At 36.7% G+C, this 25,197-nt stretch overlaps 1 long non-coding RNA gene and 1 pseudogene across 1 annotated transcript in view; one reads left to right on the forward strand and one right to left on the reverse strand.

Annotated features, from left to right (window-relative positions):
* Positions 1-5,178: 5,178 nt before the first annotated feature.
* Positions 5,179-6,160, reverse strand: LOC112304547 (BRISC and BRCA1-A complex member 1 pseudogene; annotated as a pseudogene).
* An 8,694-nt stretch (positions 6,161-14,854) lies between these two features.
* Positions 14,855-25,197, forward strand: part of LOC128780213 (uncharacterized) — a 58,263-nt gene continuing 47,920 nt past the window's right edge. The window contains exon 1 of the long non-coding RNA XR_008426136.1: positions 14,855-14,931. This is a non-coding gene — a long non-coding RNA (uncharacterized lncRNA). The remainder of the gene's footprint in view (positions 14,932-25,197) is intronic.

A 25,197-nucleotide genomic window follows, 5' to 3' on the forward strand; every position in this document is an offset into this window, starting at 1 on the left:
GAGATGATATCTCATTGAGGTTTTAATTTGCATCTCTCCGATGATGAGTGATGTTGAGCCTCTTTTCATGTGTCTATTGGCCATCTGCATGTCTCTTTGGAGAAGTGTCTACTCAGGTCCTCTGCTGCTTTTTAAAAACTTTTATTTTATTTTATTATTTTATTTTATTTACTTTATTTTTTCCACTACCTTTTATCCACCCCCATACTCTCTTCTACCTCCACCCATCCTCTTCCCCCACACCCAATCATTTTTGTTCTTTTTTTTCTCTTTATTTATCAATTCCTCTCCAACCCCCAAGCTCTCTCTGAGTCTGTCTCTACCTCTGCCCATTTTTTAATTGGATTGTTTGTTTTCAGGGTTTTAAATTATATAAATTCTTGATAAATTTTGGATATTAACCCTTTATTAGATGTATCATTGAGAACATGTTCTCCTATTCAGTAGGTCATCCTTCATTTTGTAGATGTTTTCCTTTGCTGCACAAAAACTTTTTAGTTTGATGTAGTCCCATTTGTTTACTTCTTGTTTGTTTTCCTCTCTTGAGAAGGTACATCCAAAAAATTATCACTAAGAGAAGTGTCAGAAGTTTTACTGACTATGGTTTCTTCCAGGAATTTTGTGATTTTGAGTCTTAAATTTGAGTCTTTAAAACATTTTGAGCTTATTCTTGTATATGATATAAGAAGGTATTCTAGTTTCATTTTTTATTTTTCCTGTATCTGTTCAATTTTCTCAACATCATTTATTGAATTGGCTGTTTTTACCTTGCTGCATGTTTTTTGCCTCATTTGTCATCAATTAATTGACCCTACAGGCTTGGGTTTATTTCTGGGCTCTCTATCAGTTCCATTCATCTATGTGTCTGTTTCTATGTCAGTACCATGCTCTTTTGACTACGATGGCCTTGTAAGTGTAGTTTGATATTATGTAGCATGATTGCTCTAGCTTTGTTTTTATTTCTCAAGATTCCTGTGGCTATTCAGTGTCTTTTGTTGAAACTGTTAACTTTTGATGGGGTTTGTGATACATTAAAATCTATATACTGTATTTCTTATTGTAAAAAGTTGGAAGAGAAGATGTATAGTTGCTTGAAGCCAAAATTAACAAGCTGATCTAATTCATTGAGAGATTTACCTTAATTAAAAGAATTTTTACACAAATGAGGATATATCATTATAAATTTTCCATGTGGATATGTGAAATATTAAATATTTTAATGAAGCTTTCATTATTCCATTTAATGACTATTCTAGTGGTCATTTTAAAGTGTTATTTTATGTCTTAAAATCAATGTTTAGCATCATAGCTTGATTTTTTCTGAATACACAGAAAGTATTTTTGCTTTAAGTGATAACACATTTAAAATATAAAATTTAATATTTTTACATTAAATTTAAGAAATCATATAAAATAGTTTATTAACCCCTTTTTGAGGAAGGTAAAGGTATACTAATTTATTTTCTCAGTCAGGAAAATTTTAATAGTTCTACAACAAAAGATTAAAGTTTTTGTTAAGATAGGGATTTCTTGTGTTACCTCCTCCCTCCAGAATATGTAATTTTTCCTATCATGAAACATTGGATATTTAGACTGAATTAGAGTGAAATCTAGCGAAATAGGAGTATGGAGTCAATGGAAAAGAATATTTCTATCTACTTTTACACATAAAAGAGAGAAACTTGTCGACTTTTATAGATTTCTTTCATAGTAATTAATACATGATCATGAAGCTTCATACAGGCCAACAGAATGCTCATCCCACGTGCCTTCTTATCTCAATATACTCTTCAGTCTCCTTCAAATAAACGTCGACATCAAAGCAAGACCCTTTGCTCTCTAAGCCACACTAAACTTGCTTTCATTTCTTTAATTATTTGCAAATCTTTCCATTCTTTTGACAATAGAACTGCCTATTTTAATTAGATACCACTGTAGTGCATGAAGATGAGATTTTTGTGATCTCTAAACTTTTAAGAATATTTCTAAAAGCTTATGACATTCGGTGAAAGGAAGTACAATTACAAAATTGTACTATATGGATTATATGAAACCACATCACCTCTTTCTGACAGGGTAGCGGTTCTTAGTAACATGCAACAATGTACAAAAAAGAGATAGCACCAGAAAACTTAAGGTAGATTGATTATAGGAAGGGAGAGAAAGGTTGGAACTAAAAATGATTTCCATGTTCTTGACTTTACAACCTAGAAGAAATTTTTGCTTTTATTTATGGGAAGGAAAAATAAATAAGAAAAAAAATTTAAGGGAAGAAGAATATGGTCAATTTTGTATTTGTTACATTTTAAATGGTTATGATACATCCAAATAGAGACATCAAGTAAGGAGATGGATATATGAGTCTGGATTGAAGAACAAGTTTCAGGATTAGACCTATAAATTTGGAAGATTTAATAAAGCAAATGGAATGAATGAGATCACTCATGGAAAGAGTTTAGGGAGAAACCATAATGAGGCTTTAAGCTGAGCCCTAAGAAATAATTTAACATAAACTCACAGAAGACCAAGTATTTGTAGTTAAGAGGCTGACATACTTACAGGAGTTCTATAAGAGATGAGAAAGATGTACTAGGGTCAGCCAAGAATGTTCTGTTGTCACAACAGTAAAACACCAGGAACAATTGACCTGTCCAAGCTAGAAAACAATTGAGTGAATTATGACCATCTTTATAACATATTTTGATAGAGTGTAAAAATCTTATTTTAGTAAAATTTCTTGGCATGGGAAATTGTTGATAACAGTAATAAGAGGGATAAACAGACAATAAAATCTTTATGTATAATAAGAGATTATATAAAAATAAATAAAAAACAAAATAAAAGAGTAGAAATACATATCAAAGTAGAAAAAAATGGTTGTTCTTTGGAAGTTTGAATATAGATATTTCTGTGCTATTTTTTCCTAGCTCAAGCTAAAGATTTACTATGTTGAGAATAATCATGCTTGGAAAAATTATATAAAGATTTAAACAGAACATAATAATGATGATAACAATACATTAAACAATTACAACACAGAAGATATAAGAAGAAATTTCTGTGAAAACAGCAATTTAATTGTTGAATGCTTAATATTTTTCTAAGTACTATGCTATGCTAAGTGATTTATGTGGATTATCTTATGAAATTCTTGTAATAACTACATAAGATGGAACTGTTACTACTTTTTCTTTTGAATTTAAAAAGTTTTAAGATTTTATTTTTTTAGAGCAGTTTTAGGTTCATAGGAAAATTGAAGGAAAGGTAAAGATTTCTTACATACCTCCTGCCCCCACACCTGCAGCGCCTCCCCCATTATCAACATCCCCAAGCAGAGTGACACATTTGTTACAATGGAGGAGCCTGCTTTACATATTGTAACCACCCACAGTCTATAGTTTACATTATAATTCACTCTTCCTGTTGTATATTCCATGGGCTGGATAAATGTCTAATGATGCTTGTCCACCATTATGGTATCATACAGAATATCTTCACTGTCCTCCGAATCCTCTGCGCTTCACCTATTCAGCCCTTGTTGCTCCCAACCCCCAGCTACCTCTGGTCTCTTTACTGCCTCAATAGATTTGCCTTTTCCAGAGTGTCATATAGGTGGAATCATACACTATGTAACCTTTTCTCCCTTTCACTTATATGCACTTGTAGATCCTCTGTGTCTTTTTGTGGCTTCATAGCTTATTTATTTTTAGTACTGAGTACTATTCCATTGTTTGAATGTAGCAGATTATTTATCCATTCATCTACTGTAGGACATCTTGCTGCTTTCAAGTTTTGGCAATTGTGAATAAAACTGCTAAACAGTTGAGTGCAGATTTTTCTGTGGGCCTCAATTTTTAGCTACCAAGGAGTGTGGTTGCTACATCATACGGTAAAGGTACATTCAGGTTTGTGAGGTACTGATTGCAAAACTGTCTGCCAAAGTGGCTGCACCCTTTTACATTCCCACCAGCTATAATTAATCCTTCAACAGCTGAAAAACACCTGGCCTAAAGAGGTTGTGTTCCCTGACCAATATCACACAACTACTAAACAGGAGAACTGGAATTAGCGTGCAAGCATTTGTGATTCCGGTGAGAGCTCTCCTCGTATCCAGGACACAGGCATAGGGGAATGAGAGTCGTCCACTTCCAGGGGGCTTGAAGGACGCAGAGGTCAGCCATTTGTCCGCACTGCTCCAACAAAAAATCTGTACCCACGTTAGACTCCAAAGAAGCACCCACATAGTAATAATGAGTGGTACCGTATCGATATTTATTTATAAACTGCATTTTTAAACCTAATCATAATTATAATCTCATATACCAAAATATATTAGTAGGTGTGAATTAACATGATGATGAAAACAGCTTTTGAGGACACTGAGAGCATAGAAGGGACCTGAGAGAGAATCTGACCTAATACCTCCATTTCACATAGAAGGATGTTCGGACCCAAGCGAAAAATGTTGCTGACGACAGCACCGGAAAGAAAGGAGGTTTGCAACATCCCAGGCTGGGTTCTGTTCTTCAGATGGGTGTTCTCAAAGTATGATTCGGAGGTCCATGAGACCTTTGCAGGGATCCACAAGGTCAAAACTCTTTCTTGATATTTGCCTATTTCACTCTCGTTCTCTCACAAGTTTACAGTAGTTTTCCAGAGTTTACCTTGTATATAACTTCACAACAGATTGATGACGGCAAAAGCAGGTTTGCAAACACAGCTAGACAATTAGGCAAGTCATTAGGCTATTTATAAAAATGTAAAACAATGTTACTCTTCTCAATAATATATTTACTTAGAAAATAGCCCACTTTTCATAAAAATGTATTATTTATGTTAACATGTTATTTTTATTTAATTAATTAATAAACATTTCAAAATTTTCTCAGTTTTTTGGTTTTTTTAGAGATTTCTCAGATTTTTATCAATGACAAAAATCACACAGGGAAGAACGAATTACAACTGACAAACCAGGGAGCCAGATGCAGGCTGGGAAACATGGGGAATCAGTCCCCACAGTCCCTGGGCTGCTTCCTGGAATCCTGGGTTTCCTTCCAGGGCTCCCAGGTACCCTGCGTGCCTCCTCGAAGTCCTCCATGGGTCCCACGAAGTGGGGTTTAAGATCTAGCACCCTAGGCCAAGGGCTTCCTTGCACAAGGTTGAATACACAGGGATATTTCAGACAGTGGCTATACCCTCAGCGGCTCCATCCTCCTGCTGTGGTGGGCTCCAGGACGCTCAGCTCTGGCAGGGCCGCTGCAGTGGGTCAGTCCGCAGCTGGGCCATACAGTTGTGCAGCTCGAGGGCTGGCGGGGCCAGGGCCACCTCATACTTCTGGCTGGTGTTTCAGGTATCCAGGCTGCCCATGAAAACAAACATGTCTTTTCAGCTCATCTCCTTCTCCTTCTCGTTGTCGCTGTTGTGGACGTAAACATTGAAGAAGAAACACAGGCCTTGGAACATCTTCTTCGTGGGCTCGGTCAGGAGAACTGGGGCTGGCCTTGTGTGTGGCTGTAGACAAGGATGGTGAGGACCGCAGATGGGGGTGGGATCATCTGCACGTCCTTGGTGACTGGCAGCTCGGCCTGCTGTGGCATGAGGCTGAAGAGACCTTCCAAACAGAAGGTGGCACAGGTGAACATCTCCAGGTCGTAGAAGCGGCCGCAGAGCTCACGGGGTTAGGAGGTCAGGCCAGACAACCAGGCGGTGTCATCGTTCCCCACCACCAGAGCAAACTCGTGGTTTTTGTCACTCTTGTGTTTTGTTCACAGGAACCGACATCTGAGTCATCTTCTGGGAGATGCTGAGAGCGTTAGTTTTGGAGTCGATGAACGACTCCAATTTTGGCAGTGACATTTCCTCCCACAGGACCAGGCAGATGATCACCTTCTGTGGACAGCTGACCCTGGATATCCACACCTGGCCTTCAAGGGCTGGTGGGGACACCTGCCAAGGATTGGGGTCAGCCCCCGAGGGTTGAGGGTCCCATCGTCAGCACTGGCGCCTCACCCCAGCCCTCACTGCGTTTGCCTACACTGGCCTGGACCCCCAGTGCCTGGCGCTCAGCCCACTTAGGGTTGGAGCACGTGCGAGGCCTCATTTGCGCTGAGTGCTGCTTCTCCTCTTCTTCAGTGGGGCTGCTGGGTTCTGCCACCTCCATGGCTCCTGAGTGGCTGGATGAAACTGGGACGGAGGAAGCCAAAATCTTGCCCTTAGCCTAAGCCTCCCTCCAACGCTGCTGTGGACTCGCTACAAAGCTACCCTCTGGATGTGGGGCAGAGCGTAAGTTTTAATTTCTAATATAGTAATTATCGTTAGGTAGAATCCATATAATGTTACTTTGCAGTCTTTAATAATTTTTAATAATTTAAAGAGCTCTTAAGGTCAAAAGTGTGTATTAAGAATATTTACTTAACATATTTTTAAGCTCTGTGCCTATTAGGAAAACAGTATTAAATTAATAAATATTACTCCCAGTCTTTAAAATCTTTATATATTTTAAGATTTCTTTCCTTAATGTTTTTATACCTGTGACCAAGGAAAGATCCCATATTGTAGTGAAATTTATCTCATCTCCAAATCTCATTTTTCAATGTTTAATTATGCTTTCCAATAGTATAATTAAATTTTACATAAATGTATTCTTTTCTTATTTTCCACAGGATATTTCAGCACAGAAAGCAGTTTCAAAAGTTAGATTGTTTCTCATCTTTATTACTAATTTAAATCATATTTTTCAAAGTTAAAGAAGCATATTGTTTCAGGAAAATTAGACGCTTTCCCATTGGTATAATGGCACGCTTAAAATATATGCTAATATTGCAGTGACAATCATTATTGGGTTTCTCTGTATAGCGGTGAAAGGAAAAACAATTAAAACTGCTTTAGAGTATCAATAATTCATGAGGGAAAAGTCTACCCCTACTAAACTATGTCTTAAAAAAAAAATCCTAGTGAGACAAGAGGGAGCCTCCTGAATCTTTCCCAGGAGAGAAGCCCTTCCCTCCACTTAATGAGGGAGTTCATTTCAAGCTGCCCTTGGGCTTCTAAAATAGCTATCTATATATCTTTCTATTATTAATCTGTCTTCTCCAGCAACTTAAAAGTAGAAATGAAGCTTTCTCCAGAAGCCACTTGTAAAAGTAAGTAAGTAAATAAATAAATAAATGCCCAGGGAATACCTTCTGCGTCCTTTTGATTACCAGCACAGCACCTCTCGGGATGCCCTTCACGTCGAAATCGCCAGCAGACAGTGGTTCAGACATTCCATCCCCACCTACGTTGTAGATATTCCATCCCTCCAGCTCTGCTTCTTAAATCTCCCACTTGCTTGAAGCCTGGGGTCTCCTAAATGATTTCCAGGCCTGCTGCCATATCCGATTTTAATAGGAATCTCTAAAGTGAACTCTAATTCGAAACTACGTAATCAAGGACACTGTGGGATTCTCAGCTTTAGGCAATATGTTCTGTCGGGTAAAAGAAAGCTCTGGCAAACAGCAGACCTGGATCCTTTCACCAGCTGTGCGCCCGACGCGTTCCCTAATTCCCATCAAGTCCCTCTAGCAGCCATTGTCTGTCTGTTTCGCCAGTGGAGTCCACAGAAGTCCTAGCCTGCCTGACTCCCTAACAATGATCATGTGAGGATTAGGGAGATAAAGGCAGTAGAAATATTTTGTCCCCCTGGGAAAAGATACTCTGAAAATAAAGGTATTAGAGAAAATCTCTAGGTATGGCTTTTAAGAACTCCCCAAGCCTCATGCTGTATGCGTGTTTTCTGGGAATTAGATCATTATTGCTTTTCCTACAATGAAAGCAATACTAAAAAAAAAAAACCAAAAAAAACCCCAAAACCAAAACCAAAACAAAAGCTCCTTTGAAATAGAACAAAGAGAGCACACTTTTCTTTAATTTCTTTAATACGCAATGCATTTACTCAGTATAAGCATATTGTATTATAGCACAAGTTGGCAACTTTACCCTGAAATACACTCACATTTGTTGACTGGACCTCAGTTTTACATAACCAATTGTACGTTGTTTAATTGCCCGTCTCTGCCAGTAACATAAATATATTATATCTCTATATTATTAAGCTCCTGTATATGTCTGTAGATACATATAAACAGGTATCGACTCTGCTTTTATTGAGTTCTTGTGTGAAAATTGAAAAAAAACCCCAAAACACCCATGATCCTGTCTATGCATTTTAATAGAAATAAACCCTCTCAGGTTTCTGTTTAAAATCATGCCCACAGGCATAGACTGAGGGGCATGCCTGCTATGATTTCACCTTCACATACTTCAAAAGGATGTGTGCACGTTTCTGTTGGGGGAATGGATAATGTAGGGGAAGGAAGGTTAGAAGGAAAATCCTTTGTGAATGTAAAATATTCCCTGTGTATGCTTCAGCATCTAAATGTCAGAATCCAATGCTCTCATATGGTTCTTCCATTTAAATTGCTGGGCTTCGACTGTGCTTTATCATGGACTGATTTGATATCATCCAAACACCAAAGCCCAGGAACACTTTCTCTCATGCACAAATCTCTCAAAAAATGCATAAATTGATCTTAACTCCACATTAAGGCTAATGAAAGCTTTTGGAAAAGTTGCAAAGTACTGAAAAATGGGATTTAGCATGAAAATGACTTCCAAATAAACCACAGAAATGCCTTCTGTGATGGTCTGCGATGGAAGATGTTGCTGGTTGTGTCGTACTGATGTGCGGAATTTCAAGAGCCTTTTGGAATTGAGGAGATAATTGCTTCAATAGAGTTCATAAACTTGCAAGCTCAATCCATCCAGTAAAAAAATCCTAAATGAACATCACTGGAAAATAAAACCTCTATACATGGATGTCTGTTGCTTTGTAACATGGAGAACTTCTAGTCTGAAAGCTGTCAGTTTTGAAATCTAAAGTAATATGTTACCCTGCAGGCCCATCTATGCCAACTAAAACAGATGTAGCATATTTGTTTCTGGAGTGTGTTCTGCTGGGGAAAAAATACCTCTCTTTTTGCCCCTTTCTCATTTGAAAATGGAAAGTTAAGACAAATAAAACTTGCTTTTGGATTGAGGTATATGTTACATTTGAATAGTGAATAAATGTGCCTGGAACAAACTAGAGTATTAATACAGGAACATTGTCACGATTCATACCATACTATTAGCACGTTCTACTCTTACAAAGTGGCATTATTTTAACGTGAGAGGATGTTATGAAAATGTAATAGGAAAGAATTAACTATATGGGGCAAACATTCAATTTAGCGCTAATGTCTCACTCAGAAAGCAAACCTTAATCATTACAGTAACTATGAAATGCAATGCATTGCTAATATTGTAAAGCTTTGTTTTAAATACACTTCAAAACTGAGTACTTGTAACATCCTTTATGTAAATTCATATCCCCTCCCCAAAAGAAAAACCTATACAAGTCTAGGAATACATCAATTAAATAAACTATCTATCCCACAAACAAATCAGGACTAACTCATGTGTATTTTGATAGAATTTAAATTCTCTAGAAATTTCCTATTTCATTAATAGGAAATATTTGATCTAAAATATGATATAAGTTTGAAACTAATTTCCTTGTTAGAGATACTTTCTTTCAATAAGTCATTTTACATGTAAAACTTAACTTTTGTGATCTATCCTTTCTTGCCACAATGATGGAAATAAAAATCAGCACCGAGAGGGAGGCGTTCTGGTGGAAACAATGTAAGAGTATCCAAAAATAATGTGATTTAACTCAAAGGAAATGAAAACCAGGGAAATTCTATTCTAGAAACTTAAAAGGAAAATGATTCATATTCTCCCAGGGTTTACACGGGGCCACGGCGGTTAGACAGGCAACCTTGGAAGCGAGTAGCCACTGTAACACCACATAATCTCTTACTAGATAATGTGTTACAGTGAAATGAATGGTAATCTTAGAATCAAAAAGACTTTTTTTTCTTCCAAAGATGGATATCTATTTCTCCACTTTTGTTACTTTAAAAGAAAAACTTGAAGTTGTTTCTGGGTTTCCCATTTTCTTCTGAAAGGTACTTTCTTAGCATAATATATACATCTGCTGAAACTGACTATTGCTACGGAAAAAGAAAAGTGTTTCAGAATTTAAATATAATTGCACTTCAGGAAGAAAAGAGGGAAGCACTCAACAGTTAAGTTACTTAAGGCTCTTTACACCTTATTTTTGTTTAATGTATATATGTATATACACCAGCACAATAGGACAACAGCACATCCTAAAACCATCCCCCAGATTGCCTTGTGATCAGCAGGAGGCGTAGGGCTCCTGACCCTCAGAAAATAGAGGGGAAGGTGAACTTTGTAATCATAAGTAAGCAAAGATCAAGCAGAGAATTTTCAAAGGTTCCTAGCATTTGTCCATTAAAACATGAAGTGACATAACAGAGTTGTGTATAGTAGTATCCCATTATAGAGAGACCGATTTATGGAAAGCTAGTTCTTAAGTTCAAGTGCTTTAAATATTCAGTGCATCAAAACATAATGTACTGTTGGGACTCTTCTGAATCTCCAGGAATTTCTTCTACTGGTTGTTGCAGGTGCTGCTGCTGCTTTGGTTTTGGGTTATCAGAGCCAACTGGCCTCCAATCTTGGACATCTAGGTGTTGCAGTGACACAAAAACCTCCCACCCTCACCCCAAAGGTGGGATGAACCTGTGGTGCAGGCTATGTTCCTGAGCCCCCACAAGACCCGGCGGGGGCAGGATCTCACCTCATCCACTTCAGTATTAGTTTCTCCCCGTTCATTATCCTGCTTTCCTTACTCTTTTCCATGTGTCTCCTTGAAACATTTAAAAAAAATATTTTATTTATTTATTTTAGAGAGAGGGGAGGTAGGGAGACAGAGAGGGGAAGAAACATTGATGTGAGAGAAATATTGACTGGTTGCCTCTCCCGGAGACCAGGCCTGCAACCCAGGCATGTACCGTGACTGGAAATCGAACTGGTGACCTTTGGCTTTGCAGGACGATGCTCAACTCACCGAGCCACCAGAGCCAGGGCTCTCCTAGAAACATTCCGATAAGAAATCACTTGCACAAGAATTCTCATCATAGGAACTGCTTCCAGGGTGCCCTCTCTAAGCCACATAACACAGCAACATGGGCAAAGCTCTCCATGTACCAAACGAAAGGCAGAGTTTTCTAGCTTCACAGTCCTGCCATGCACACCGTGTTAGAGCTGGCCATGCCCATGTAAACTGTCTACTGATCAGGACACACGGGAAGCTGAAGCTCCAAAATGACTCATGCAAGGTTACTGCCTTAGCTGTTCAGTGAAAGGGTCAGGACTAGTGCCTCGAAGCCCCAGTTCCCACTCTGGTGCTCACCTGCTACCATGTGCATTTTTCAAATGTATGCTCTTTTTTGACTTCTAATTCACAAAATTATTGGCAGAATCACTCTTTTCTCATCTAGCTATGAAATTTTTTCTCTAATAAAAGACTGAAATATGTAGGCTCAACAAATCACAAAATATTCCATGGTAGAGACTACCTGACCTGGGCCACTTTTGTAATAATAAAAATACTAAAAACAAAATAAAATGCAATATTTATTGAGGTCTTACTATGAACTTAGCCCTCTGGTAATTGGGTTACATGTGTTACATGTTATGTTTAGACCAGGCTAATGTGGCAGGTGCTGTTTATAATCCCCACTTCAGCGGTGAGGAAATCAAGGCTCAGAGATGAAAACAGATATGCAGCTATTTTGCATTAAAGCTGGAGTCAAGGCCAGATCTGACATACTCCTTCTTGCCTTCATAACTTCCAGATTGCTCTACATCTCTGCAGGCTCCAGGAAGCCCGTCCTGGAAACAGAGGAGCCTTGGTGACCTGCAGACCACTTCCTTTGCCTTCTGCTATCATGGTGGTAACTCTGTGATGAGATTAACCAAGGAAAGCGAGGCAAATATGAGAGGAAAGGGTGTTTATTTGGACGTAAAGATTCAAGAGCACAATTGGAACCATTTTAATGATAAAACTAATGCCTAATTCTTTCTTCACTGATCTAGAAGTAACTTATTCTTACTCAGTTATTATTTTCTTTATCAGGGAAAGAATCAATTGATGAATATTTCAGAACTGTATTGTATTCCACTGAGATGGGCTAAAATGCCAGCTCTCATTTTACGATGTCCAAGGATTTTTGTCACTTTTCATTTGGAGCTGTGGATGGCCGTAGAGTCCCTCCTGACTGACAATGCAAATGTCATTCCTTACTGTGCAACAGGACATATCTGAGCGGTGGGGAAGGGGCACTGCAGGTGTGAAGGCGGCCATTTCCCAGGGTTCCACCAGGAGGGACTCATCTCAGAGCAACACTATCCTTGACAATGAAATAGTTTGGTTGGTGGATTGAATTTGCTTCAATTGGAATATTAATACATGTTTTGTGACCCTCTCATAAGAGGGATTCATTTCATGGACAGAATGGCAAAGTATAAATTGATTCTTTCATTTTAAATGGACAATTGATAATCGCCACGAAATTGGCATTTATAGATTATGCAAAAGCAAGCATGGATTTTAAAGCTCTGATGGCAAATTCAAAATTAAAGGTTTATACTCCCATGATTACATTTTTTGTCCCAGTTTTGCCTCGGGAGTTTATGATCTACTTTCATCTACTAATATTTGCATTTATTTTTCCCTGATTCTTCATAGATTATATTTTATGACCATCCAATCATTCTTACATTTTTTCCCCAAGGAGAAGAACCAAAACCATCTCCTGCTATTGTTTTTAGAAATTAGTCACAGAATCTCCACGCTGCTATCTATGAGTTGTAGCAGCTGACTGACATTTCGGGCTGTTTCCGAGGAGTGGCCTGCTCTCAGCCTGTCGGTGACCTCTGTGCTGACCCCGGCAGCCCCGCACAACTGCAGGCGCCTCTGTGCAGCTGGCCTCCTACCGGGGCAGGGGAGGCCTGGAAGCCCAGTGGAGAGCCCCTGGGATGATAGTCTAGCAAAAGTAAATATATCAAAGACTTTTGCTAGTGTCTTGAGCATTAGAAGAATGACAAAATAAACAACAGTAACATTATCATTCCCTAAGGTGACTAATAGTTAATTCCTGGCAGGTAGTGTACAGAGAAAAATTGGGAGAGTGAATTCCGAGGGAAAAGAGATCTGACATATAACCCATGTGGCATCTTTACTGACCCCTGTTTGAGAATCAGTTGTCTCTAGGGAAACTATTTTGAGATGGCTCAAGACCAGTTAAAGCAAATTTGATCTACCAACCAAACTATTTTTTTATGACAATTATGTTCCATGGTAAATTCACCTATGCTGAATGCTGGTGCTAACCAGCCACCCAGGAAACGCTGACTACTGGAATGTCAGCATCCTCTCATATGCAGCAGCAAATGTACTATCCAACTTTGTCTTAGTTGGGCCTCAAATGTATCCACCTCCTTTGTTATAGAACTGGTTTAAATGTTGCCAAACCTCCTACTTCAATCTATCGCATGGTAGATCTTTTAAGAAATCTTCATTCAGGAGGGTTTAATTGGAGTTCTAATAGGAGCCCTGGATTGCACTCCTCACTTTCGACACAGTTAGCAATCACTTCGGGGCAAATTGCTTAAACTCTTCATGTTCCTCATCTGTTAAATGGGTGAACTGAATGATTACGCTTTAAAATCTACAGTTTTGTGATGATGGGTATCTAGTTGAGAGCTTTCATTTACTTAATTTTATTTTTAATTTATGTTTTATTGATTATGCTGTTACAGTTGTCCTGATTTTTCACCTTTTGCTCACCGTCCATTCAGCACCCCCCATCCCTCAGGCAACCCCCCCACCATTGGGTCATGCATATAAGTTGTTTGGCTGCTCCATGTGCTACACTGTACTGTACATCCCCATGGCTGTTTTGTAACTGCCTATTCGTGCTTTTTATGAGCTTTCCTTTCTAAAGCAACTGGACTATGGGAGCCTTGGCCCTGTAAAGTCAAGAAGGGAAGAAAGGAGCCCTAGTAAAAATTAGTGAGCTGAAACGTCAAGGGCTTTCTACCCTAAGCAAACGTTAGCTTCCTTGGCGGCCTGGGAATGTTCTTATGAGTTTTTATCAGTTTATGAGCATTTAATTATCAGTTTCTGAGCATTTTTCTAACTTTCTGACACTTGAACTCCTTAGCCTTCTTTAAACATTATCCCCTCCACCTTAATATTGCAATGCTAAAGAAGATGTCCTTGAAAGAAAATTAAGAAAAGCTAATTCATTCAATACTGTTATTCATTGAATGTCTTTGAAATTAGGTCACCATTCCTAATTTCAAATTAAATGAGCATCAAGAGAAAAAAAATTACTCCTGAAATACTGTGCTCTTCTTTGACTTACATTCGATCGTTTTATCTTGTGAAGCAATATTGCTTACGTTTGTGTCAAGGTTGCTCTCATTATGCCCAATCACTTTTCAACTACACTTGGTGGAGGATTCCACTAGAATAATGTAGTTCTAGTATTATGTTTGCACATGGTTCCTTCAGGGGGATTCAAGGATACATTTATTGTGTTTATATAAAAGACAATCCTCTTCCCCCGCCAGGCCTAAGTATGTGTTTTTTCGAAATGTGCCCTCAGCATCCATGCTTGCTTCTGCACAAATCAACTGCAGGTCCTTCTCAACCTAATATTATGTTGGAAGAGAAGACATTGTTTAGACACATGCTACTACTGACTGTTGCTGTAAAAATGAAGTTTAATCTCTGCACAATTTCCATTGCTTTGCCTTTGAAATCTGGTGTTTATTGCAACAGAATTTCAGATTTTGCAACATGAGAGTCTGAAAGACAGGCCAACACAGGCGGCTCTTTGGAAACAAGGGACCTGGAACTTGCAGCAGCCAAAAATCTGTCCGAACACCAAAAGGAGAGGAAAGACACCTCAGGTAGGTCGTGTTGATTCCTCAGGCCTCTTCTGATTCTTTTCTAGAGGACTTCTTTGGACAAGGCATGGACAGTTTTTTTTTTTGGAGGTCTGTGTTTCTGTTAACCATACTCTCCTGGAAGAGATCTTGACCATCTGGATGTGGTTTTTGTTTTTGTGAGAAAGAACTTGTGTGTCCTTGACATGCCACTAGTATAAATAAATACTCGATGAGAAGAACATGGGTCAAGATGTTATATATTTCCAGGTCAGATTAGGACAACTCCTACAAGTTATTTGGTGTGTAACAATTAAGCATGTGAGTGCAATGTGCATATGTGCATGAAAAATGCATTTATTACAAATAGGGCTATGGAACATTCCAGAAAACATGTCAGCTAGTTTGGAATAGTTACAGTAAACATGGCCTTCTGCATACAACATTGGTCCTCGGTAGGATAAAATGTGCTGAACAAGAAGAATCTATGTACTGTTTGAACTGGTGAGAATTTTGTAACTTCATTGCAAGAGATCTTGATATACTTGTTTCATTATAAAAATAATTATGGATTTAAGATATGGATTTAAAATCTACAGCAAACTGCAGCAAAACCACAAGTTAAAAGGATAAGTCAAATCAAAGAATAATGTTTGAGGAGCATATAATTTCTATTCCTCACCCTTGACTCTACTGCCAATCCCTTGGCCATAACTCATCCTCAAATACTGCTGAGTGCCTTAACTAAGTAGTGAGAGTTTTTGTCGTTGTTTTTGCATTTGAAAATTGAACAACCAGTGAAGTAGATTTCTCAATTAAATCAAATTATGTATATTGATGTTGACACCAAAAGAGTATAATGTTGCTTATTGTATACTTGACATTAAGCCTAAGATCTTATTTCAAAATTGGATGTTATTTTAGTTATCTTTTCACCTTTATTCTAAGGAGCTAAAGCCCAACAGGGTAGGATGGAGCTCTGCCTTCTAAGTCTGTGCATAAAACCACTGAGCTTCCCGAAGCTATGATTTTGGAGAAAACGACCACCAGTCATCTCTGTCATTAACGTTTGCATTTCCCCACCTGGGGTGGTAAGATATTACTGTGGCCCTTAACCCTGTTCTGGAGCTAGACCTTCCTTTTCTTCACTATTGGGGCTTAGGAAGCATGGAGAAGGCATTAAAGCTGTGTCTTTGTCATATTCTGTGAATTAGATTATTTTTTTCAAGGGTACCAGCTAAAGCTATAAGAACCTTTTCTAAATTTCACCAATTTAACTGGAAATTACTGTTTAACTGGTGTAGTCCATATTGAATATTATATAAGTGATTTTTATTACAAGGTGGAAATATTCTGGATCAAATAACATTATATAAAAATTGATAAGTATGTACTAACAAATTCCTACAAAGGGGTTATTATATTTTCAGGATTCTGCTTATTTAGAGAGTTTGTTTATAATTCTGCAGTTCTTAATCACAGACGCCATAGTAAGTTTTGTCCTTAAATACTAGATCTTTGTAAACATAGCAACAGACCTTTGAAATCAGTGTGTAAACAGAGTACTCTGCACCTGAAGCAAATTCTGGTCTAGTCAGCGTGTTTGATCACCTGGTTTGGATAAACATTCAGGGTATAGCTCGTGCTAAAAAGGCTTTGGAAATGAGAACAGAAGCTATAATTAGGTTTTATTTAAATGCCATACACTGTGCAATTATAAAACAATGAGTTAGATAAATGGGATTATATGCCTAGTTTTATTATAAATATCACTATTAGGCATTCATCATCAGACACTGTAAAAGCTGCTACTTTTAAAATAGACATGGTGATGGATGACTTAAACCCAGACCATAGCAGACCCTAAATGCAAGATAAACCACAAGGAATTACTACTTCCTTTCAGTTTAAAAAAGCTTGGACCTCTTAACAAATCAGTAGATGATGTATTATAATGATCTCTATATACTTCTTCTACCATTTGAACTGGTTGCATTATCTATAAGCTAAATAAATAAATAGATCTATCTAAAGGCAGATTGTTCAATAGCATCTTGCTAATGGAGAGTGAGTGGACCCTATGGTTGTTTGGAACATCAATGTGTAGCCTTGATCAGCTATGTTGCACATAAACAGTATCATTTACGGAAAGACAACAAAATTAGGCTTAGTCTAAATTTAGGTCTTTATTACTCATAACCTGTCACTGTGAATGTTTTTCCTCTTCTTTAGTAAGCTCTGCTACAAACCAACAGAATGATTATTATATAAAAGAAAGTTCTCTGATATTCTCATACTTTCCCTTCCACATGAGAACTGAGGAATTATACACAGTAAAAACTAACAAAGAAACAAACAAACACCCCAGAACCAATAAATAAAGAAAATAAAACTGAGTATAGGGCTGCTAAACCTTAAAGAACAGTAAAACAGATTATTACAGTTACCATGGATATATTATAGTATATGGGTGCATCAGTACTGATGTATGCAGAGAAGCTGCACCCTACTTACCAGGTACTTTTTATTCAGATATTTCTACGTCAAAAGAGTTTTGCTACCTGGACTTTGGGCTGTATCAGAACGGGCATGATTGTGGTGGCAGCCAGTTGTGCTAAGGGCGCAGTTACATGAACATAACTGTGGGGGTAGGGGCTGGCAAGCAGTGGAAGTCCAGAAAGACAAAGGAAGTCTCCAGGGAGGTGAGCCAAGAAGAGAAAGATATTTCCTATTTTACAGGTCTGAGCAAGCAGGAAATCATCTCTATAAAGTTTGAACCTTGAATCAGTAGATAATGTATTATAAAGATTATATGCTAATATATTGTTTCTATCATATTCATCAGGAACCTAGTCTAAGGAGCTTGTAAACAAAAAGGATGAAATTCAAGGCAAAGTGTCTGAGTATCAAAAAAGGAATAATTTCATTTAGAAGCTCTAAGTAGTAGGTGCGTCATATCAACTGTGAAAAACAAATCTTTGAGATAATGGTATCCTTTACATGTCTTGTTTGGTATCAGACCTGTGCATAGGGATAGACCATGCATTGTCTTCACCTTTTAAAACTGGCTTCCTACTTTATTATTTTACTTACCCACTAGTAGAACTTTTCTTCAGAGCAGTGCTTTAAATCTATTTTGTAGACATCGATATATCATATCTTCATTACTGCAATGGCGATGGAGTACTGAATGGCAGATAATCAACAGCTGTGTTGACAAAATGATAAGTTTAATTCCAATTTTAGATAGAAATGTTTAATAAAGGCTAATAGATGAATACTGTAAAGTGGCAAAATTAATTTGTCTCAATCTGGAATTATTCCCAAATAAATCAGGGAAAAGAAAAATTCAATATTATGGTTATTACTAAACCTTCACTAGCAATATGTTAAAATATTTGTTTTTCTACATCCTTATTAAAACTTTTGATCTTTGCCAAACTTCTTGGTTAAGGTAGTTTGAATTTGTAATTATGTGAAAGTGATATTAAGTATCTTTTCATGTTTAGAATCATTTTATTTTATCTTTCGTTAACTAAAGCTTTATAACTTTTGCCCTTTTTTCTACCCGGTTGTTGGGATTCTTGGTTTGTAGGAGAAGCACGTTAACGTGTTGAAATACACACACACACACACACACATACATGTATACATATATATCGAATTCTTAACTTGTGATTTTTTATATAGCTCTTTTTTTATCTTGAACTGTTTTAGAAATTGAAATTTATCAATTGTATTTTTATGATTTCTGAGGTCTTTTGTTTACTTGTTTAATTCCTATATATTTTTTCTCCTTTAATGGCCATCAACACCTCAAAAATACTAGTCAATGCAAGCAGAGAACATGAACATATTACAAATATAACATTTTTGAATGGAATGTAAAATTATCTTGTTTGTTAATTTTAATATTTTATACATGGAGAATCTTGAAGAATTAACTGGAAAATCATAATTGAGAGAATTCAGAAAAGTATCTGGATACACAATTAATGCACAGAAATCAATAACCATAATGTATATAAACAATAAATTAGAAGCTATAGCAGAAGAAAATTCCATATTAAAATTGACTACTAAATAAAGTGAACCACTTGGGCATAATGAAAAATATGCAACACATATACGAAGAAAAATTGAGAATGGTGTTCTGAGAATGCAAAATGTGTCTTGAACAAATCGAATGGTACTGCATGTCCTTGTAGAGAAAACCTCAACATTATTAAAAAAATGAGTGCTCCTAAATTAGTCTATAAACACAAATCAATCTCAGTAAAATATTACACATTTAAAAATTTGCTTATAAAATTCATATGCCAAACACAAAAGAGAAAGGTACATTGGAAAATTGAGAGGAAGAAGGCCAATAAAATATGAACATTTCTGTCATACATTTGTAACTTAAAATAAAGCTATGATCATTGAAATTGGAGTTGACATAGATATTTACCCATGTAAAGGACTATTAATAATAAGCCTAAATACATTTGGGAATTTATATATGACAAGTTGCCATTTCTAGTCAGTGGAGAAAAGTTTGGATTATCAAAAATTGTGCTGGGATAACAAAGTAACAATCTTGAAAAAAAGGAAGTTGGTGCTAAGCCATATTATCATGTACCAAATAAACTACAAAAGGGCAAAATATTTAAATTTACTAAAGAAAACCATAAAATACTAGGAAAAAATAGAAAAAAATCTTTAAAATGTTAGAGTGTATATGGTACCCAAAGGAAATAAATAAATAAATGAACACATAAATAAATAAATAAATAAATAAATAAATAAATAAATATATAAAATCACTTTCTATAAAAATTCTGCTTGGCAACAACTACTCTAAAGAAAGTCAGAGACATTAAAAGCTGAGAAAGGATATTTTGAACTCACTGATGTTCTTTTGCAAATGAAGAAAAATGCCAAAAACCAAGAAAAAAATGGGCAAAGGATGTGAGCAAAGAAGAAATTACAAATGATTTGTGAGCATGAAAAAAATGCTCATTAACATTTCTCATATAATAATTACAAATTAGAACTAGTCTGTCTTGCATCTAAAAGTCTGGCCAAGACCCAAACCTTAATTATCCACTATGTTGGCAATGATGTGGGAAAACAAGCACTTTTATATAATATGTGTAGAGGTTTGAATTGGTATAATTCTTTAGAAAGGTAACTTGTTAACATCTACCAAAGGTAACAATGTGTACACCTGTTGACCTAGCAATTCTACTCCTGGGAGTTTATGCTGTATCTAAGTGTGTTTCTAGTCAACATTAATCTATATACCCAGCAATTCAATGAGTAACTTTCTTTTGCAAGGGTTAAAAGACTTCGAACAATGCATAGTTCACCCATAGAAGACAGAGTGAACACACATCTTTGAAAAGCCATTTAAATGCATAGAGGAAATGTTGTCACACTGATATATATATGAAGAACTCCAACGTTTGCTATTAAATACTAATCGTTCAGTGTAAATACACATAGCAATGGATCATTTACGTTAAAAGGCAAAAACAAGCCAGTTATCTTTTTTGAATTTTGAAACATGTGAATGTATTACCTAGTCAAACAAATAATAAAATACAATTTTAAGAAAAGCGTGAATATTAGACCTTACTATATTTTGAAAGACTTCAGCTTTTCTTTTGAGACCTGAAATCCTGTTCTGTTTTCCCTTCCTCTTCCAAACCCAGTTTTTACTGGCTGAGGGGAGTGAGGTTAAAGATGTGGCGTGGTGCGACATTTCTTTCATTTTCTTTTGATAAGGAGTTCTACTCTACATCACCATTACAGACTAGCCTGCGTCTCCTACCTTGTACGTAAAAAAATGTATTAAGTCTGTGTATTAAATTATATGTAAACATGACTCCTTTTATCTCCCTTACTAATATTTTTATAAAGGAAAGTTTTAAAAATCATAATTCTTAAGTTGGGGAAAATAAATGTTTTTTAAGCATTTTTTATCCCATTTCACAGAAAGTCATTTTAAAAAATGTCCTTGTTATGTTACTTTTATTCCTGGAAACTACAACATTTATTGGTAATCATATAATACCTTTAGGCTAATTTTAGAAAATATTTTCTCCAACTGTACCCAGTCTGTTTATTTTTGCCTTCATCGAATCCCTGCTCATAGGAAAGCCCACCATCAGTGCTGCATTTAGATGACCACTGTTGAGACCCAGGGAACTGTGTTGACTTTCTTATCTTTTCCATCGACTCTTCTGCTTACTGTGTGAAGCCCAGGAGAAGTAAAAGAGAGGGAGTTGAGGGTGTACAGCATAACTCCAGTTCAGGCTTTAAACACTGAGATTTTTAATTATAGTCACCCAAGGATGGAAGAAAAGACCGACTCAAATTAGGAAACAGACTGAGAGTAGATAGTATACATATTAGGTGTATTTTAAGGGGAAAACAATGGGATTGCTGAGCAACCTCCCAAATGATAATTATCAGTTTGAAATGTTATGACTTCTCAGAGTATCTTGAAACAAATGTAAAAAGAAACCCACACTTTAAAGCTAAATACAAGTCATTGTTATTATACACTTTAATTATCAATAGATAAACTACAGCAAACTATATATTATAAAATAATAAGCATATAAGCTGGTGTTTCTGAAAGCTTTCATTAAGCTCTAATGCGATCTACAAGTGCTAATTACATTTTTATCCTAACAATTAAAATATTGTTACATCAGTCAGTGGTTCAGCAACATTTATCGAGCTTTTCATTGTATTGGAGCCCTGTTAGAGGGGGTGTGGGTGATGGTGTAGGAATAACCTTCTAAGTGCTTTGGGTAATGCTGATGTGAAGACACGCATGTGCGTGCACACACACATTGAAAAACTTATTGAAAATCATCTGTGAAAAGAATGAATTGCAGAGTGAGATGTAAAATAAAAGGGAGTTTAATGTCAGAAGACAGTAAGGATATTGTTCTCTGAGGTGCTAAGTTCTGAGCCATGTTTTCAGGAAGGAATATATGAGTCTGGTTCTGACGCTTGCTTATTTTAAATTCTTAGTATGTCTTGTAATTTTTTGTTGAAAGTTGGACATAATGTATTGGTAAAAGGAGCTCTGGTAAAAAAGCATTTCTTGACATGGTGATGAGGTATGGGGGAGGGGAAGCATTTTATAGTCCTTTGAGTAGGTCTCGATCTTCTCCTAAGCGTGTGTCTCTGGAGTGTGAACTTAAGTGTTTCTCAGTTTTCCTCCACCCTGCCTCCCTCATCTCTTGATGAGGACAGGATGGGACAGGATGGCTAGGAAGAGGTGGAGCTGGGTATTTCCCTTTTCCCAGGGCAGTTTTGCTCTGATGAACCCCCAATAGGTGTGGCTCCCCTCTTGAGAGGGGTCCTTGTTGAAAAGAACAGAAAGATTTTGCTTATTTCAAAATGTTTCCTTTCCCCTGCCCCTGCCTGAAATATGAGGGATTTTTTTTCTCTGATATTTGATGTGAGAACCTGATAGCCCTTCTGGAGGTAAAAATCACAAAAACGTGCTGGCTGCCCGAGGCTGAACTCCACTGGAGTTTTGAACTCTCAGAGTTGTCCACACTGAATCTCCAGCAATTAATTCAGTCACAGTTCAGGTTTTCCTGCCCCAGGACTAGTCCATGTAAGGGTTTCTGGTGGTGAGTCTGTTCTGGTAAGTTTTGATTCTCTGTATCTGCCTGCCTACCTTTTCAGTTTTGGGGACAGAAGGTTTCCCTGTGACCTCGTGTGTCTGATGGGCCTAACGAGAGTTGATGTTTCAGTTGGTTCAGCTTACTTTTTATTAGGGTGGGATGCTGACTTCCAAGCTACTTACATGATAGACTGGAAACCAAAATTTATTTTATACTTAGATTTAATCACGGCTCAATTTCCATATTAGACCCACATTTTAAATGATCTAAACAGATTTATTGCATTGTTAAATGAATGAGTTTCCACTCAGTTCTGTTGTTTGCTCCACAGGAGAAAAACTAGGCCTAATTTTAACTGGGCAATGTACTTGTTTTTCAGCAAGAAGCGTAAACATCACATTTGATCTTTGCCTTGACTTCTTACTTTAAAATGTTTAGGAAGATAGCAGAAAAGGAAAGTGGGACTCTAAGTGTTTTGTTAAAAGAAGTTTTATTTATTTATTTATTTACTTACTTACATTTTTGCAAAAATAATTATTATTGTACCTGCTTGGAAGACAAATATTTTGAGACTAAAGCTATGAACTCTCTCTAGAACCAAAGGTAGGTAAATACAAATGTTTGTATAAAATTTTAGTGTCATTCGATGGAAACCTGGTTAAATGCCTTCATTTAAAATTTCTTTCTTTCTGGATCTTACAGATAATCCCAATTTCTAGTATTTACAGCAGGTATTTTCTTCATAACATTTTATTCAATTAAATATTGATAAATGGTTATTAGAACCTTTTCATATATGATTTTAAAAGTCACTATATTATGTATAATATTTATAAAAATGTAAGTATTTATAATATTTAAACATTTTCAGTTGGATTATTAGTAAATTCTTATTTTTAATAGTAAATATGCAATTCAGTTTATAGCTATCTATATATTTCAATCTAGATAAATTTTATTAAGAGACATTTGTGCTTAGGTTCAAATCTTCCCTTTTGTGTTTACCATCTTTGCAAACTTTGGGCAAATTATTTTAGCCTTGGACTCATATTTATAATACAGAGATTAGGATACCTACATCATAAAGTGGTTGTAAGAAGTAAGTACTTAGCTTAAGGACCTCTTTTAGGGATTACTTCAAAGAATGTTCTCAGCAGTTTCAAGCTTTTTATTCCATGTTCTCTACTCAGGGTTAGCTTGTAAGTCCAGGTTATGTTATCTGGTATAAATGGTGCCAGCATGCAGCAGAGGGTAGAGTTATAGTCTTGTAGGATCCAATTGCAACTGATCCCATGGTGCCAAATAATGTCAAATTTTCCTCGTAGCTGATCTGTCTAAAATGTTCCTCAAATTTACATTGACATCTGTGAACAGTCCCAGGCTTAGAGCCATAAAAAGGTTGAGCTCTGCAACTTCCCTAAAGACCTTTAGAATATCTAAAACTAAGTGTTTCATCAAGTAGCAGAAAAATTCCACAGAATGGGTGAATAGGGAGCAATAACTACCCTATAAATGAAGGGTTTTGGCAAATCAAGTATGAGGAAGATGGTAGACAGGGAAAAGACCAGAAAATTTCAGAGTTCTACTTTGCATTTAACAGAGGGAGAAGTGAAGGTACAGAAAAAAAATTGAAAATAATGTCATAGTTTATCAAGTACTTTCACATATTATTTCCTTTGAACCTCATAGTCACATAGCAAAACAGCAGGTATCTGTATCTCCCTCTACAGATGAAGAAAGAATTTCAAAGTGGTTAGTGACTCACTGAGTGTATATGACTCACTGATGGAACATTCCGTTATTCCATTCTTCCTTGTACAATGTATATATTTCTATTATAACAACACAATTCCTTAATCATATTTGTTTTTTGCCTTTACCCAGTCATTCCTTAACTCTCAATTGTTTCTTATTGGTGCTTTCCTCAGAGATTAAAAAAAAATGTTCTAGGTAACTTTTCTTTTTCCTTATTGAAGAAGAATTTTCATTCTCCAAAAGAAAATGGCAATTGAAGAGGTCACACAGCTAGTAGTGGCCAGATATAATCTAGAGTCCAAATTTTTCTGGCAGTTTCTGATTTTAATCAAATAATTATCTTACCTAGAACTCCCAGTGTAGAGTTTTTACATTTCAATGGTAATAGCTAAAATGTCTTTCTTTTTCTTCCCTTCCCGTCTCTTCCCTTCCCTTCCCTTCCATCCCTTCCCTTCCCTTCCCTTCCCTTCCCTCCTTCCCTGACTCCTTCCCTTCTTTCTTTTCTTCCTTCTTTCCATCCCCAAGGGCTGAGCTGAATGAACATTTCTCATTGCCTAATTTGTAGTTGTACTTTACAGTCCATAGTTTTCACTACAAATTTATTCTTCACCAACCTCAGCCTGCCATTCTACCTCTGATAAATGTCTACACCTTTAGATAGGGTTGCCTTACTCCGTCACTTGGCTCCACAGTGGGGACAATGATCTCATGAGAAGATGAGTACCATTTGGAAAGAAACAAACCCACTTTTGTCCTCTTGATTAGGCTTATTAGTCATGTAACACAAAGGGCAAAATAGGAGAATTAAAACTTGGAATAGGGTTTGAGAACTGATGTCAGGGTCACTCTAGCAATTTGTGTAGCTATGTACAGAGAGAAGGGAAATGTGCAAGCCAAC

This window comes from Desmodus rotundus, chromosome 2 (assembly GCF_022682495.2).
Source record: "Desmodus rotundus isolate HL8 chromosome 2, HLdesRot8A.1, whole genome shotgun sequence".
Lineage (NCBI taxonomy): Eukaryota > Metazoa > Chordata > Mammalia > Chiroptera > Phyllostomidae > Desmodus > Desmodus rotundus.